This window comes from Pecten maximus, chromosome 8 (assembly GCF_902652985.1).
Source record: "Pecten maximus chromosome 8, xPecMax1.1, whole genome shotgun sequence".
Classification (NCBI taxonomy): Eukaryota; Metazoa; Mollusca; class Bivalvia; order Pectinida; family Pectinidae; genus Pecten; species Pecten maximus.
In genome coordinates this window covers 46053472-46074197 of record NC_047022.1, presented here as the reverse complement: position 1 = coordinate 46074197, position 20726 = coordinate 46053472, and the positions used below count along the sequence as shown (strand labels likewise).

The 20726-nt window shown below is 37.2% G+C and overlaps 1 long non-coding RNA gene and 1 pseudogene across 1 annotated transcript; both read left to right on the top strand.

The window, feature by feature from the left end:
- The first annotated feature begins 5807 nt into the window (after window positions 1-5807).
- LOC117332367 lies at window positions 5808-15820 on the top strand (annotated as a pseudogene).
- A 2373-nt stretch (window positions 15821-18193) lies between these two features.
- LOC117332402 lies at window positions 18194-20377 on the top strand. Its single transcript, XR_004533726.1, has 2 exons — window positions 18194-18663; window positions 19859-20377. It is a non-coding gene; the product is annotated as an uncharacterized LOC117332402 (long non-coding RNA).
- The last annotated feature ends 349 nt before the right edge of the window (window positions 20378-20726 follow it).

Sequence of the window (20726 nt, the reverse complement as noted above, 5' to 3'; positions counted from 1 at the left end):
ACTGTGTCGTCCGAATTAAGGGAGAACTAAGTAACTGTGTCGTCCGAATTAAGGGAGAACTAAGTAACTGTGTCGTCCGAATTAAGGGAGAACTAAGTAACTGTGTGCAGGTGACGCGCGGGATCGGCCAAGGAAAAGTGCTCGGCGCGTTTATATTCAAATTGCATATCGATGGTTTGCTAAACACCCTTGGTGAAACATACTGTGGCATAAATCTAATAGACAGACATATTCCCGGTATTCTTCTTGCGGGCGACACTTGTCTGATATCATCTACTAAAAGTGGTCCACAGACTCTGATAGAAGCGTCAAGGATATATGCCTTCAAATGGCAATTAAAATATAACGCCGACAAAAGTGCTATTGTTGCTTTTAATAGTAGAAACCAACCTGCAAAGCATGAATTGTGAATGTACTTCAGGTTATTCAGAGTGTCAGTATTTTGAATGATGATGAAAAACTTGTAAATTTCCTTCTTGGATGAGATAATGATACCCTTGATATCAGTCCTGACCATTGGAAACTGTTGATGATCGAGTCCGCGAAGACATTCTCTCTAATGGAATCAGCTCTTGTACATTGGCTATCCCGCCTGTAGTGTTCTATCATAAGATTGGCGAACTGTGTTGAACAATCAGCTCTTATGACTTCGGCGAATTTCAGTCCATGATCTGAGTTTCGATACTAACCTAATGTATACATTGTATCAAAATAATGTCTGTTTAATCAATGCAAATATGTTCCCATTTTCATATTTTCAATATTTGTCGAACTGATCTTCACGCGTTGAAGGAAATAAAGATATTCAATTCAATAAGAATATGCCTAAACTCATTATCACAGGCTATACAAAAGATATGTAATAATAGCTCATTAAAGTACTCACATTGGTAAACGACGTAAGGAGCGCTGACTAACGTATTTCACATATCATGTACACGTCCGACCGTGTTAACGTCCAGTACGGGGGTCACGCTACCCCACATTGTGCGGGTGTACATTGACCGCTGATCATTCCAATGTAAAAATAGCATGACCTCTGAACTCTACCAAACTGGTTTACACAGGTATAACTATAAACATGTAACACTATATATACAGGAATAGATGCGTACACTATACATGTAGATATACCATAGGGCAGAGCCAATATGCAAGGTTGCAAATAAAATATAAAAAATACTTCAATGTCATGAAATAATTACACTGTTACAAGCTTGTAAATGTTGTTACCTAATATGTTACCGAGGCGATTACACCATCTAAATGAATCAGGATATATGTTTGTTTCGCTACCTTTGAATTGTTATATCTAAACTTATCTACGTGTCAATATGGACAATGGTCAGTCACATTTAAGATGTTCCGTCCGGAGACCTGAGCAGCCGTTGGTCTACCAACCAGCACAGGGACAACATGTACACTACGGATTACCAAGTGTGATCAGAACTGTAACTGGACATTTAACAAAGTAGGATCGCCATCGATGTATATCATATATTGGAATATATGACGTCATACAACCTACAACATAATGACAAACAACCAGGGGCAGTAGGAACACAATTATATGGGCCCTGACAATTATATGACCCCTGACAATGATATGACCCCTGACAATGATATGACCCCTGATAATTATATGACCCATGACAATTATATGACCCCTGACAATTATATGACCCCAGACAATGATATGACCCCTAACAATTATATGACTCCTGACAATTATATGACCCCTAACAATTATATGACCCATGACAATTATATGACCCCTGACAATGATATGACCCCTGACAATTATATGACCCCTGACAATGATATGACCCCTGACAATGATATGACCCCTGACAATTATATGACCCGTGACAATTATATGACCCCTGACAATGATATGACCCCTGACAATGATATGACCCCTGACAATTATATGGGCCCTGACAATGATATGACCCCTGACAATGATATGACCCCTGACAATTATATGACCCCTGATAATTATATAACCCATGACAATTATATGACCCCTGACAATTATATGACCCCAGACAATGATATGACCCCTAACAATTATATGACTCCTGACAATTATATGACCCCTAACAATTATATGACCCATGACAATTATATGACCCCTGACAATGATATGACCCCTGACAATGATATGACCCCTAACAATTATATGGGCCCTGACAATTATATGACCCCTAACAATTATATGACCCATGACAATTATATGACCCCTGACAATGATATGACCCCTGACAATTATATGACCCCTGACAATGATATGACCCCTGACAATGATATGACCCCTGACAATTATATGACCCGTGACAATTATATGACCCCTGACAATGATATGACCCCTGATAATTATATGACCCCTGACAATTATATGACCCCTGACAATTATATGACCCCAGACAATGATATGACCCCTAACAATTATATGACTCCTGACAATTATATGACCCCTAACAATTATATGACCCATGACAATTATATGACCCCTGACAATGATATGACCCCTGACAATGATATGACCCCTGACAATTATATGACCCCTGACAATGATATGACCCCTGACAATGATATGACCCCTGATAATTATATGACCCCTGACAATTATATGACCCCTGACAATTATATGACCCCAGACAATGATATGACCCTTAACAATTATATGACTCCTGACAATTATATGACCCCTAACAATTATATGACCCATGACAATTATATGACCCCTGACAATGATATGACCCCTGACAATTATATGACCCCTGACAATGATATGACCCCTGACAATGATATGACCCCTGACAATTATATGACCCGTGACAATGCTATGACCCCTGACAATGATATGACCCCTGACAATGATATGACCCCTGACAAATATATGGGCCCTAACAATTATATGACCCCTGACACTTATATGACCCCAGACAATGATATGACCCCTAACAATTATATGACTCCTGACAATTATATGACCCCTAACAATTATATGACCCGTGACAATGCTATGACCCCTGACAATGATATGACTCCTGACAATGATATGACTCCTGACAATTATATGACCCCTAACAATTATATGACCCCTGACACTTATATGACCCCAGACAATGATATGACCCCTTACAATTATATGACTCCTGACAATTATATGACCCCTAACAATTATATGACCCATGACAATTATATGACCCCTGACAATGATATGACCCCTGACAATTATATGACCCCTGACAATGATATGACCCCTGACAATGATATGACCCTGACAATTATATGACCCGTGACAATTATATGACCCCTGACAATGATATGACCCCTGACAATGATATGACCCCTGACAATTATATGGGCCCTGACAATTATATGACCCCTGACAATTATATGACCCCTTACAATTATATGACCCTTGACAATGATATGACCCATGCCAGTTATATGACCCCTGACTTTATATGACCCATGAGAATAATATGGGCCCTGACAATTATATGACCCCTGACAATGATATGGGCCCTGACAATGATATGACCCCTGACAATTATATGGGCCCTGACAATTATATGACCCCTGACAATGATATGACCCCTAACAATTATATGGGCCCTGACAATTATATGACCCCTGACAATGCTATGACCCATGCCAATTATATGACCCCTGACAATTATATGACCCCTGATAATGATATGACCCCTGACAATTATATGACCCCTGACAATTATATGACCCCTGACAATGCTATGACCCCTGACAATGATATGACCCCTGACAATGATATGACCCCTGATAATTATATGACCCATGACAATTATATGACCCCTGACAATTATATGACCTCAGACAATCATATGACCCCTAACAATTATATGACTCCTGACAATTATATGACCCCTAACAATTATATGACCCATGACAATTATATGACCCCTGACAATGATATGACCCCTGACAATTATATGACCCCTGACAATTATATGACCCCTGACAATGATATGACCCCTGACAATGATATGACCCCTGACAATTATATGACCCCTGACAATGATATGACCCCTGCCAATGATATGACCCTGACAATTATATGACCCGTGACAATTATATGACCCCTGACAATGATATGACCCCTGACAATGATATGACCCCTGACAATTATATGGGCCCTGACAATTATATGACCCCTGACAATTATATGACCCCTGACAATTATATGACCCTTGACAATGATATGACCCATGCCAGTTATATGACCCCTGACATTATATGACCCATGAGAATAATATGGCCCCTGACAATTATATGACCCCTGAGAATGATATGACACCTGACAATGATATGACCCCTGACAATTATATGGGCCCTGACAATTATATGACCCCTGACAATGATATGACCCCTAACAATTATATGGGCCCTGACAATTATATGACCCCTGACAATGCTATGACCCATGCCAATTATATGACCCCTGACAATTATATGACCCCTGATAATGATATGACCCCTGACAATTATATGACCCCTGACAATTATATGACCCCTGACAATGCTATGACCCCTGACAATGATATGACCCCTGACAATGATATGACCCCTGATAATTATATGACCCATGACAATTATATGACCCCTGCAATTATATGACCCCAGACAATGATATGACCCCTAACAATTATATGACTCCTGACAATTATATGACCCCTAACAATTATATGACCCATGACAATTATATGACCCCTGACAATGATATGACCCCTGACAATTATATGACCACTGACAATTATATGACCCCTGACAATGATATGACCCCTGACAATGATATGACCCCTGACAATTATATGACCCCTGACAATTATATGACCCCTGACAATGATATGACCCCTGACAATGATATGACCCCTGACAATGATATGACCCCTGACAATTATATGACCCCTGACAATTATATGACCCTTGACAATGATATGACCCATGCCAGCTATATGACCCCTGACAATTATATGACCCATGACAATAATATGGCCCCTGACAATTATATGACCCCTGACAATGATATGACTCCTGACAATTATATGACCCCTGACAATTATATGACCCCTGACAATGATATGACCCCTGACAATGATATGACCCCTGACAATTATATGACCCCTGACAATGATATGACCCCTGACAATGATATGACCCCTGACAATTATATGACCCCTGACAATTTCTTCATTAAGCAAAGTTGTCTGAAATAGGTCAGCAGCGCTGAGATCTGGAAGTGACGTAAACCATCTATAATGACAGTAAAGATCTATTTGATAAGATATTAATTCAGACTTTTTAAAGCAGACATTTTCATAATTATTCAAATATAATTAATTTTTCTTTGTTTTCATGGTAAATACTCAAATGCGATTGGTCGAAAAATTCTTTTCATTCTTCTATGAAAGAAATTCCGAGAATGGCGCGAAAAATGTGACGTCACAATACGACAATTGACGTTGCGTATTGATTTGAGAAAAAGAATCCCATTTAAAACCAGTAAAATTGTACATACAGTTTGCAAACAAAATTTGTTTCATACCCCGATGAAACTAAAAAACATTGACATCAATGCTTAAATGATGGATTATTAGATAGTTACGCGTTTCATTTTAGTTTTTTTTACATGGGACACAGTCATCTTCATTTGAACTGTGACTGTTTATTCAAGCGTAAGGAGAGTAGATCTACACACTGTAGAGGTCACATTCTTTACCAGGGAATGGTCGACTGACCCGATACACAACACAGACAAAATGGAGCTGGAGTTTTTACTAGACTTACTTACCACGCGGAAATGTATTGTTATACTTGTGATCACGTTCCTCATATTTCGGAAATATTTCACTGCCAAGCTTCCTCCAGGACCTGTTGGTCTTCCTGTCATCGGTAGTTTACTGATGCTCAGGAATACAACACCTTCACTGCTTTACAACAAACTACATCAACAATATGGCGACATTTTCAGTATGCGGATGGGATCTTAGTTGTTTGTAATTATCAATGGATACACAACTCTCAATGAAGTATTTGTTAGGCGAGCGGATGTTTTCACGGACCGTCCTAATACCTACCTATTCTCTGTCCTCAACAAAGACAAAGGTAAGTACGGGATGTGGGAATTCCCCGATAAAGACTGGCGACTCTCAGTTTACGTAATGCGACCTCTGTATATATGACCACAATATTATAAATGGACTTGTATAAAGGTACTGTAGCTTATGTTCAAATACACGTGGAGAGAATGTTACTTACACGTCCAGTAACATACAGAGACTCGGGGACAGAATGTTACTTACACGTTCAGTAACATACAGAGACTCGGGGACAGAATGTTACTTACACGTCCAGTAATATACAGAGACTCGGAGACAGAATGTGACTTACACGTCCAGTAACTTACAGAGATTCGGGGACAGAATGTTACTTACACGTCCAGTAACATACAGAGACTCGGAGACAGAATGTTACTTACACGTCCAGTTACATACAGAGACTCGGGGACAGAATGTTACTTACACGTCCAGTAACATACAGAGACTTGGGGACAGAATGTTACATACACGTCCAGTAATATACAGAGACTCGGAGACAGAATGTTACTTACACGTCCAGTAACATACAGAGATTCGGGGACAGAATGTTACTTACACGTCCAGTAATATACAGAGACTCGGAGACAGAATGTTACTTACACGTCCAGTAACATACAGAGATTCGGGGACAGAATGTTACTTACACATCCAGTTACATACAGAGACTCGGGGACAGAATGTTACATACACGTCCAGTAACATACAGAGACTCGAGGACAGAATGTTACTTACACGTCCAGTAACATACAGAGACTCGGGGACAGAATGTTACTTACACGTCCAGTAACATACAGAGACTCGGGGACAGAATGTTACTTACACGTCCAGTAACATACAGAGACTCTGGGACAGAATGTTACTTACACGTCCAGTTACATACAGAGACTCGTGGACAGAATGTTACTTACACGTCCAGTTACATACAGAGACTCGGGGACAGAATATTACTTACACGTCCAGTAACATACAGAGACTCGGGGACAGAATTATACTTACACGTCCAGTAACATACAGAGACTCGAGGACAGAATGTTACTTACACGTCCAGTTACATACAGAGACTCGGGGACAGAATGTTACTTACACGTCCAGTAACATACAGAGACTTGGGGACAGAATGTTACTTACACGTCCAGTAACATACAGAGACTCGAGGACAGAATGTTACTTACACGTCCAGTTACATACAGAGAATCGGGGACAGAATATTACTTACACGTCCAGTAACATACAGAGACTTGGGGACAGAATGTTACATACACGTCCAGTAATATACAGAGACTCGGAGACAGAATGTTACTTACACGTCCAGTAACATACAGAGATTCGGGGACAGAATGTTACTTACACATCCAGTTACATACAGAGATTCGGGGACAGAATGTTACTTACACATCCAGTTACATACAGAGACTCGGGGACAGAATGTTACATACACGTCCAGTAACATACAGAGACTCGAGGACAGAATGTTACTTACACGTCCAGTAACATACAGAGACTCGGGGACAGAATGTTACTTACACGTCCAGTAACATACAGAGACTCGGGGACAGAATGTTACTTACACGTCCAGTAACATACAGAGACTCTGGGACAGAATGTTACTTACACGTCCAGTTACATACAGAGACTCGTGGACAGAATGTTACTTACACGTCCAGTTACATACAGAGACTCGGGGACAGAATGTTACTTACACGTCCAGTAACATACAGAGACTCGGGGACAGAATTATACTTACATGTCCAGTAACATACAGAGACTCGAGGACAGAATGTTACTTACACGTCCAGTTACATACAGAGACTCGGGGACAGAATGTTACTTACACGTCCAGTAACATACAGAGACTTGGGGACAGAATGTTACTTACACGTCCAGTAACATACAGAGACTCGAGGACAGAATGTTACTTACACGTCCAGTTACATACAGAGACTCGGGGACAGAATATTACTTACACGTCCAGTAACATACAGAGACTTGGGGACAGAATGTTACATACACGTCCAGTAATATACAGAGACTCGGAGACAGAATGTTACTTACACGTCCAGTAACATACAGAGATTCGGGGACAGAATGTTACTTACACATCCAGTTACATACAGAGACTCGGGGACAGAATGTTACATACACGTCCAGTGACATACAGAGACTTGGGGACAGAATGTTACTTACACGTCCATTAACATACAGAGACTTGGGGACAGACTGTTACTTACACGTCCAGTAACATACAGAGACTCGGGGACAGAATGTTACATACACGTCCAGTAACATACACAGACTCGGGGACAGAATGTTACTTGCACGTCCAGTAACATACACAGACTCGGGGACAGAATGTTACATACACGTCCAGTAACATACAGAGACTTGGGGACAGAATGTTACTTACACGTCCAGTAACATACAGAGACTCGGGGACAGAATGTTACATACACGTCCAGTAACATACAGAGACTCGAGGACAGCATGTTACTTACACGTCCAGTAACATACAGAGACTCGAGGACAGAATGTTACATACACGTCCAGTAACATACAGAGACTTGGGGACAGAATGTTACTTACACGTCTAGTAACATACACAGACTCGGGGACAGAATGTTACTTACACGTTCAGTAACATACAGAGACTCGACGGCAGAATGTTACTTACACGTCCAGTAACATACACAGACTCGGAGACAGAATGTTACTTACACGTCCAGTAACATACAGAGACTCGGGGACAGAATGTTACTTACACGTCCAGTAACATACAGAGACTCGGGGACAGAATGTTACTTACACGTCCAGTAACATACAGAGACTCGAGGACAGCATGTTACTTACACGTCCAGTAACATACTGAGACTCGGGGACAGAATGTTACTTACTTGTCCAGTAACATACAGAGACTCTGGGACAGAATGTTACTTACACGGCCAGTAACATACAGAGACTCGGGGACAGAATGTTACTTGAACGTCCAGTAACATACAGAGACTCGTGGACAGAATGTTACTTACACGTCCAGTAACATACAGAGACTTGGGGACAGAATGTTACTTACACGGCCAGTAACATACAGAGACTCGGGGACAGAATGTTACTTACACGTCCAGTTACATACAGAGACTCGGGGACAGAATGTTACTTACACGTCCAGTAACATACAGAGACTCGGAGACAGAATGTTACTTACACGTCCAGTAACATACAGAGACTTGGGGACAGAATGTTACTTACACGTTCAGTAACATACAGAGACCCAGGGATATAATGTCACTTACACGTCCATTAACATACAGAGACTCGGGGACAGAATGTTACTTACACGTCCAGTAACATACAGAGACTCGGTGACAGAATGTTACTTACACGGCCAGTAACATACAGAGACTCGGGGACAGAATGTTACTAACACGCCCAGTAACATACAGAGACTCGGAGGACAGCATGTTACTTACACGTCCAGTAACATACAGAAACTTGGGGACAGAATGTTACTTACACGTCCAGTAACATACAGAGGCTCGGGGACAGAATGTTACTTACACGTCCAGTAACATACAGAGACTCGGGGACAGAATGTTACTTACGCGTCCAGTAACATACAGAGACTCGAGGACAGAATGTTACTTACACGTCCAGTAACATACAGAGACTCGGGGACAGAATGTTACTTACACGTCCAGTAACATACAGAGACTCGGGAACAGAATGTTACATACACGTCCAGTAACAAACACAGACTCGGGGACAGAATGTTACTTGCACGTCCAGTAACATACACAGACTCGGGGACAGAATGTTACATACACGTCCAGTAACATACAGAGACTTGGGGACAGAATGTTACTTACACGTCCAGTAACATACAGAGACTCGGGGACAGAATGTTACTTACACGTCCAGTAAGGAATAGGGACGTGGGAATACTATTGAATAGGGACGTGGTAATACTATTGAATAGGGACGTGGAAATACAATAAAATAGAGACGTGGGAATACTATAGAATAGGGACGTGGGAATACTATAGAATAGGGACGTGGTAATACTATAGAATGGGGACGTGGGAATACTATTGAATAGGGACGTGGTAATACTATAGAGTAGGGACGTGGTAATACTATATAATACGGACGTGGGAATACTATTGAATAGGGACGTGGAGATACAATAAAATAGAGGCGTGGGAATACTATAGAACAGGGACGTGGTAATACTATAGAATAGGGACGTGGTAATACTATAGAATAGGGACGTGGTAATACTATAGAATAGAGACGTGGTAATACTATAGAATAGGGACGTGGGAGTACTATATAATACGGACGTGGTAATACTATAGAATAAGGACGTGTGAATAGTATTGAATAGGGACGTGGTAATGCTATTGAATAGGGACGTGGGAATACTATTGAATAGGGACGTGGGAATACTATTGAATAGGGACGTGGTAATAGTATTGAATAGGGACGTGGTAATACTATTGAATAGGGACGTGGTCATACTATGGAATAGGGACGTGGAAATACTATTGAATAGGGACGTGGTAATAGTATTGAATAGGGACGTGGTAATACTATAGAATAGGGACGTGGAAATACTATTGAATAGGGACGTGGTAATAGTATTGAATAGGGACGTGGTAATACTATAGAATAGGGACGTGGTAATACTATAGAATAGGGACGTGGGAATACTATAGAATAGGGACGTGGTAATACTATAGAATAAGGACGTGGTGATACTATTGAATAGGAACGTGGTAATACTATAGAATAGGGACGTGGAAATACTATAGAATAGGGACGTGGTGATACTATTGAATAGGAACGTGGTAATACTATAGAATAGGAACGTGGTAATACTATAGAATAGGGACGTGGTAATAGTATTGAATAGGGACGTGGTAATACTATAGAATAGGGACGTGGTAATACTATAGAATAGGGACGTGGTGATACTATTGAATAGGAACGTGGTAATACTATAGAATAGGGACGTGGTGATACTATAGAATAGGGACGTGGGAATACTATAGAATAGTGACGTGGTAATAGTACTGAATAGGGACCTGGGAATACTATAGAATAGGGACGTGGTAATACTATTGAATAGGGACGTAGTAATACTATTGAATAGGGACGTAGTAATACTATTGAATAGGGACGTGGTAATACTATTGAACATGAAAGAACTTCTGATTTTCCTCTATCGGAAACCAAATCAACTTTATTGTCATTAATGTATTACAATAAATGCTTAAATATGAGTTGCAACACAGTCTAGCACAATTCGTTGCTGAAAACCGCTCCTAGACCTTTCAAGATATACGCGTAACCATATGTGTCGCCTTTTCCGCTTTGTCAATATCAAAATGATTTTGCATGGGTCCTCAAAGATGTGTTAGGAGAATTAAATTTTCTTCTTTGTCCAGAAATTTGAGGTTTTTATTAAAACAATACAAAAAATCGTAGAAATGCTAGTAAAAAGTGCAATTCAGCTTCCCACGATACACCAATATCCCAGGTTTGGTTACAGCTTAATATGCAAGAGCCAAACGCAAAACCTTAACGTTGATTTTTCCAAAGTCCAGAAATTTGAGATTTTAACCCCAAAAATGTAGAAATCCGTGAAATATTTTGAATGTATTAGGCTCTACATCTATGATTGAGGTTTTGTTGGTCTAGCTTTGTAAGGAACAGATGTAAACGTCAAGCCTTAACATTATTGAGGTCGCTATCGCCGGCGTTAGAAAAGCAATGCTTATGTGTCGCCTTTCCCACATCCGTTGTAGGCGACACAAACCCGAGTTGACAATGAATGTACATGTATACGTGACTTCGTATGTTTTAGGCATTGTATCAAGTTCTGGTGAATTGTGGCGACGTACGCGGATATTTGCTTCAACTACCCTGAAGAAGTTTGGGTTTGGAAAGGCATCGTTTGAGAAAGCTATCAAGGAGGAGATTGATATATTCCTTGGTATCCTGCAATCTAAATGTGGAGCGACAGCCTTTGACCTGAAACCCGTGTTGATGACCAGCATAGCGAATGTGATATGTAGCATAACACTTGGCTGCAAGTTCGAACACAACGATCCAAGATTACTTAAATTGGTCAAGAATGCTACGAGTACGTCGGAAATAAATGCATCTATTGGAATAATAAGTGTTTTTCCGTTCATGCGATATGTTCCAGGCGATATACTTAATATGAAAACATTCCAAAATAATTTGTTTTCTATATGGAAACTCTTTCAAGAAATAATTGATTGCCACAAATCGACCATGACAGAAATTGGACAGGGGGAGGGCTTGGCTGAAGTTGTAATTTTTCATATTGCATATATGGCAAACGATTTACAGAGGTCTGTATCGGACAGGAAAAGGGCCAAAATCAATTATCCAGATGTATAACTTGTCATCTGGTATACAAAGACGCTAGATGATACGGCAATATTAGATTTGTACGGACAGTAAAACATTATACTATTACAGCACTAGCGGAAAAAAAGAAACGTATATTTGGTTATTGTAATAAAACTGTTTGAAATGTTGGTCTAAATTCAATAAAGTTCACACTGAGCTACCTCCATGTGCTGTGAAAATGAAAATGAAAATTTAATCAACCGTGAGCCCGCTCGACGAATTTAATCATTAAAAAAAAACAAAAATAAAAAGGTGCATCCGGGGTGCTCTTGCGCCATATGTGCTGGTTAAGAATTACAAAGCGAACACTGGAACAGTACAGATCAGTTACACATCTCATTTCGAAGCGATAGTAAAGCGAAATACCCCGATCGAGTGAAGTCGATAGGGGAAGAGGGCCATATTATCTGATAATGCAAGGGCATTCGCAACGCCATGAAGTCCAGCAATATGGTATACACGAGACAATATCCCGTTCAATTGGGCGTCTCAGAGACACCGGGAGATCGGGTGACCGTCCCAGGAGCGGACGCCCGCGCATTACGTCGCGAAGTCAAGATAGAGGCATACGTCTCTCGCACCTCTGTAATTGATTTCAGACGGTTTCAGGAGGGTTAGGAAGCGTGTCAACGTCCCCTATAACGTCGCTCAACTCATGCAAGCCCTTATTCTGGAGTTGAATAATATCCTTCAAAGGGCAACAACCACTTTGATGGAAAGCAGCGACTGATGCCAGGGGTGGGAATACACGCTACTGATTTTGATGAGGAAACAGCGTATGGTACCCTTGTTTTAACGGTATTCTTAACACCGTCTGTGATAGGACAACAAAAATCATCAAAAGGTATTCAGTAATGACGAAATAATTCAGAATCCCACACCATGAACACATCGTCAAAGAATCATGTAAAATAATAACTATCGAAAATTAAGTGTCTTTTTCCTGCTAGCGCATATCATAATTAAAACACCAATACAATTACTTAGTAAATAAACGAATACATACATTCAATACAGTCTAATATATTTCTATTTCAGATGACAACCTAACGCTTTGCCTGTCCGACATATTCTTTGCTGGAACGGAAACATCAAGTACAGTTTTAACATGGGCAGTTCTCTTCTTAATTCGTCACCCTAATGTGCAGGACAAGATGAGATCAGAGATAGTCCGAGTAGTAGGCGATTCTCGTACCCCGTCTCTCAGCGACAGAACGGATATGCCATATTCCGAAGCGGTAATTAATGAGGTGCTCCGATGTGGAAACGTGGTGCCGTTGTCTTTGTCACACACTGCAAAGAGAGACACGGATATTGGTGGTTACACCATTCCAAAAGGAGCTTTTGTTCTCCCAAATATTGGATCTGTCTTGAATGATCCAAATGAATTCAAAAACCCAGATATTTTCGATCCTGAAAGATTCATCGACAGTGACGGAAACCTCAGCGGTCACGAGAAAGTCTCATTAGCATTTTCTTTAGGTAATATGGAGAAATTCTGTTGGAAATTTGTTTTGCATATCAAATCATTGTTATAGTAATTTGGAATTACTATATTTAATATCTTTAAACCACGCAATCTCATAAACTAAGGGTTAGTGTACGTTAATGTGTATCGATTCCTTGAAAATGTTTGCCCCAAACTTCAAATTGACTTTATAAATGATCATTACTTCTCTTATTTGCGATTCTAGCAATAAGTCTGTATTAATTGTAGTGAGGTAGGGTAAACAGCAACAATGAATTGTCCATCGGACAAATATTTATACAATCATTACCATAGATTAAGAAAGGTGATCATTTTTTTTATTACAGGAAAACGTGTGTGTATGGGAGAGGCATTGGCCATAATGCAACTGTTCTTGATTTTAACGTCATTGGTACAACGGTTCGAATTATTTTCTGAGCATGAAGATAGCCTCCCTTCCCTTGATATAATAGAGGGTATGGTGAACACCCCAAAGAGCTCTTTGATACGTATAACAGAGGCTTCGTCTGTATAAACGTTTCTTATACCATTTACAGATATGAATGATGGTATATAGGTCAAAAATATAGAGGAAATGAATGATGGTATATAGGTCAAAAATATAGAGGAAATGAATGATGGTATATAGGTCAAAATATAGAGGAAATGAATGATGGTATATAGGTCAAAAATATAGAGGAAATGAATGATGGTATATAGGTCAAAAATATAGAGGAAATGAATGATGGTATATAGGTCAAAAATATAGAGGAAATGAATGATGATAGACAGGTCAAAAATATAGAGGAAATGAATGATGGTATATAGGTCAAAAATATAGAGGAAATGAATGATGATAGACAGGTCAAAAATATAGAGGAAATGAATGATGGTATATAGGTCAAAAATATAGAGGAAATGAATGATGGTATATAGGTCAAAAATATAGAGGAAATGAATGATGGTATATAGGTCAAAAATATAGAGGAAATGAACGATGGTACATAGGTCAAAATATAGAGGAAATGAATGATGATAGACAGGTCAAAAATATAGAGGAAATGAATGATGGTATATAGGTCAAAACTATAGAGGAAATGAATGATGGTATATAGGTCAAAAATATAGAGGAAATGAATGATGGTATATAGGTCAAAAATATAGAGGAAATGAATGATGGTATATAGGTCAAAAATATAGAGGAAATGAACGATGGTATATAGGTCAAAATATAGAGGAAATGAATGATGATAGACAGGTCAAAAATATAGAGGAAATGAATGATGGTATATAGGTCAGAAATATAGAGGAAATGAATGATGGTATATAGGTCAAAAATATAGAGGAAATGAATGATGGTATATAGGTAAAAAATATAGAGGAAATGAATGATGGTATATAGGTCAAAAATATAGAGGAAATGAATGATGGTATATAGGTCAAAAATATAGAGGAAATGAATGATGATAGATAGGTCAAAATATAGAGGAAATGAATGATGATAGACAGGTTAAAATGTAGAGGAAATGAATGATGGTATATAGGTCAAAAATATAGAGGAAATGAATGATGGTATATAGGTCAAAAATATAGAGGAAATGAATGATGATAGACAAGTTAAAATGTAGAAAATGAATGATGATAGATAGGTCAAAATGTAGAAAATGAATGCTGATAGATAGGTTAAAATGTAGAAAATGAATGATGATAGATAGGTCAAAATGTAGAAAATGAATGACGATAGATAGGTCAAAATGTAGAAAATGAATGCTGATAGATAGGTCAAAATGTAGAAAATGAATGATGATAGATAGGTCAAAATGTAGAAAATGAATGATAGATAGGTCAAAATGTAGAAAATGAATGATGATAGAGAGGTCAAAATGTAGAAAATAAATGATGATAGAGAGGTCAAAATGTAGAAAATAAATGATAGATAGGTCAAAATGTAGAAAATGAATGACGATAGATAGGTCAAAATGTAGAAAATGAATGATTATAGATAGGTCAAAAAGGTAGAAAATGAATGATGATAGATAGGTCAAAATGTAGAAAATGAATGATGATAGATAGGTCAAAATGTAGAAAATGATGATAGATAGGTCAAAATGTAGAAAATGAATGATGATAGATAGGTCAAAATGTAGAAAATGAATGATGATAGATAGGTCAAAATGTAGAAAATAAATGATGATAGATCGGTCAAAATGTAGAAAATAAATGATGATAGATAGGTCAAAATGTAGAAAATGAATGATGATAGATAGGTCAAAATGTAGAAAATGATGATAGATACATTTTGTAGGTCAAAATGTAGAAAATGAATGATAGATAGGTCAAAATGTAGAAAATGAATGATTATAGATAGGTCAAAAAGGTAGAAAATGAATGATGATAGATAGGTCAAAATGTAGAAAATGAATGATGATAGATAGGTCAAAATGTAGAAAATGAATGATGATAGATAGGTCAAAATGTAGAAAATGATGATAGATAGGTCAAAATGTAGAAAATGAATGATGATAGATAGGTCAAAATGTAGAAAATGAATGATGATAGATAGGTCAAAATGTAGAAAATAAATGATGATAGATCGGTCAAAATGTAGAAAATAAATGATGATAGATAGGTCAAAATGTAGAAAATGAATGATGATAGATAGGTCAAAATGTAGAAAATGATGATAGATACATTTTGTAGGTCAAAATGTAGAAAATGAATGATAGATAGGTCAAAATGTAGAAAATGAATGCTGATAGATAGGTCAAAATGTAGAAAATGAATGCTGATAGATAGGTCAAAATGTAGAAAATGAAAGATGATAGATAAGACAAAATGTAGAAAATGAATGATAGATACGTCAAAATGTAGAAAATGAATGATAGATAGGTCAAAATGTAGAAAATGATGATAGATAGGTCAAAATGTAGAAAATGAATGCTGATAGATAGGTCAAAATGTAGAAAATGAATGCTGATAGATAGGTCAAAATGTAGAAAATGAATGATAGATAGGTCAAAATGTAGAAAATGAATGCTGATAGATAGGTCAAAATGTAGAAAATGAATGACGATAGATAGGTCAAAGTCAAAATGTAGAAAATAAATGACGAAAGATAGGTTAAAATGTAGGAAATGAATGATGGTAGATAGGTCAAAATGTAGAAAATGAAAGATGATAGATAGGTCAAAATGTAGAAAATAAATAATAGATAGGTCAAAATGTAGAAAATGAAAGATGATAGATAAGACAAAATGTAGAAAATGAATGATAGATAGGTCAAAATGTAGAAAATGAAAGATGATAGATAAGACAAAATGTAGAAAATGAATGATAGATAGGTCAAAATGTAGAAAATGAATGCTGATAGATAGGTCAAAATGTAGAAAATGAATGCTGATAGATAGGTCAAAATGTAGAAAATGAATGATGATAGATAGGTCAAAATGTAGAAAATGAATGCTGATAGATAGGTCAAAATGTAGAAAATGAATGACGATAGATAGGTCAAAGTCAAAATATAGAAAATAAATGACGATAGATTGGTCAAAATGTAGAAAATGAATGATGATAGATAGGTCAAAATGTAGAAAATAAATGATAGATAGGTCAAAATGTAGAAAATGAATTATGGTAGATAGGTCAAAATGTAGAAAATGAATGCTGATAGATAGGTCAAAATGTAGAAAATGAATGATGATAGATAGGTCAAAATGTAGAAAATAAATGATAGATAGGTCAAAATGTAGAAAATAAATGATAGATAGGTCAAAATGTAGAAAATGAATGATGAGAGATAGGTCAAAATGTAGAAAATAAATGATGATAGATAGGTCAAAATGTAGAAAATGAATGATAGATAGGTCAAAATGTAGAAAATGAATGATAGATAGGTCAAAATGTAGAAAATAAATGATAGGTCAAAATGGAGAAAATAAATGATAGATCGGTCAAAATGTAGAAAATAAATGATGATAGATAGGTCAAAATGTAGAAAATGAATGATAGATAGGTCAAAATGTAGAAAATGAATGATGATAGATAGGTCAAAATGTAGAAAATGAATGCCGATAGATAGGTCAAAATGTAGAAAATGAATGATAGATAGGTCAAAATGTAGAAAATGAATGATGAAAGATAGGTCAAAATGTAGAAAATGATGATAGATAGATCAAAATGTAGAAAATGAATGCTGATAGATAGGTCAAAATGTAGAAAATAAATGAATGATAGATAGGTCAAATTGTAGAAAATGATGATAGATAGGTCAAAATGTAGAAAATGAATGATGAAAGATAGGTCAAAATGTAGAAAATAAATGATGATAGATAGGTCAATGAATGATGATAGATAGGTCAAAATGTAGAAAATGAAAGATGATAGATAACGTCACAGGACCCCATTTGGTACATTTTTTACACATTTATTCTAATATAGAAAATACTCACGTGAGAATTTCAAATTAATGTTGATATTTTACTAAGACAACCTTTAGTACTTCCAACTGTATGATACAAAAATAAATAGTACGTGATAGCTATTTATAGATCCGCGTTTTTTGTGTTACGTAACTTCCGGTCTGGAGCATGCAGCGAGGACCCCATTTGGTACAAAGTGGTGAGACATCGATTTTTTCAATTATTTCCAAAAATATCATCAATAATGTGAGCCATTGCGATGGTAATACATATAGTATGACTTATTACATCAGTATTTTTCCAAAATATCAGTCATTTGTGTATAAATACCATAGCTGGAAATACAAATATCCCGGCCCGTATTTCCCGTATTTTTTTCCATTGAGCTCGAGTCCACGTGGTTTCATTGAACGATGTTTTGTGAGAAATATCATAAATGCACATGTATGTACAGTGGTTTCACAACTTTTTATAAGTGGCAATACATTATACTTCTTTTAGGATGATGAAAATTTCATAAAAAAAAAATATATATATATAAATAATAGATTACTAAATTAGAATATTGAAGCAAGGGGTACTTGTCGCTGTCAGGAGGTATGTAGAATGGTCCTACTGCTTAATCTATGCTGCTATATCCAGTGAGGACAATCCTACTAGCCGTCGGGCAGTTCTGATGTATGTCTACAGGATACATATTGAACCACAGGGACGTTACAATATAATATTAAAAGTATGCATAAAATGTAAAGGGGTCATATCTGATCAGTTTAAAGTAATAAACATGTTACATTGAGGATCATTGTACCTGTGATTGAACAGTTATAATATAAAATAACAAAAACACAAAGTTTGTTTCATGTTGGTGACTATTACTGGCAGTATCATTTATTAATTTTGCTTTCTTTTGTTTATTTTTTCCCCGGGGTAATTATTGAAATGAAATATTACAAGAAAAACCTTTAAAATTACAATAAATTTATTTTAATCAATCAATCAATTAAAACACTCTTGATGGAAAGTCAAGAAACCTTATTTAAAATTGAATATCTAAAATATGATGACATTAGCACAAGTGCTATTCTCGCAACATAACACGAGTAAGATTTAACAAGATATCACAGTTCATCTAAAAATGTCAACAAATTAATTTGAATATAATTAGATTGATCACTTACATCATAGAGGAAGTTAGGATAAAATGAAAGTTATTGAATTGTTGAATAAATGTACTAGTAATTCTCACAGGTGTGACTAAAGAAATAGTTATAATACTAGTGTAATGTACATGTATATATAGATTATATGCTAAAACACTAATATAGTGTGAGTTAAGAACATTCAATCAACAGAAGTGAAATTAAAAGTTAACCATATTGTTTCTCAACTTGCAGAGTACATTTGGAAACACCAGGATGAATCTGATGCCTTCCTCATTTCAAATGTGCGGTACACTCTGGGTGGCAAACAATATACATGAAAGGACTTTTTACAGAAGTAGCATGTCACCCAATATATTTCTTCTTCTATCGGAGAAACACATTGGTGATACTTGACATATAAGCATGCCGTGTCCCTCTGGGGTTGTACCATCCTGGTCAGGAGCCTTGTCAAGTGTCGGAAATACAATGTAGCTCAATATCTGACTGAACACGAGTACTGTAACTGGTGTCCTGACTAAGAGCTCAATGAGAATGGCTCAACATCAACATTCATGCTCTTCATGATTGAGGCAGTCCTGGTGAAACCAGCAGCCACATTATGTACCAGCGTATCTATAACCCAAAGGATATCTTCCTCCTCATCATTACATCGATCCCTGATGTTGCAAATTTTGCATGTATAAATATTTCTTCTGCAAGTTCATTGCATTTGTTCTGTAGATGAAAGATTAAATTATGAGTTAAACCATAGCCGTGTTGTTATTTGTGTGTAAAAAGGTTCTAACTAACAAAACAGAGCCTTTACTGCTCAACTCCCCTGGCAGCAATGCTAACTTAGGAAGCCACTATATCAGTCCCTAATTGTCCTGTTACCTGTAACAATCAAAAGTAATTACAAGAGAGTGACCGATCGCCATCTGCAGAGGTGTTTGTTTCCTCAACCCCACTGGTGACAGCTAGCCATTCAACCATGGCCTAGACAACAAGAATGGTCAGGTAGTAACTAAATCATTATTAAGGCCAACAAAAAAGGATAAAGCAATAGTTGTGTCAGTCATAATTGGTTTACTTACAAAAACAACCGAAAACAAATCTGACA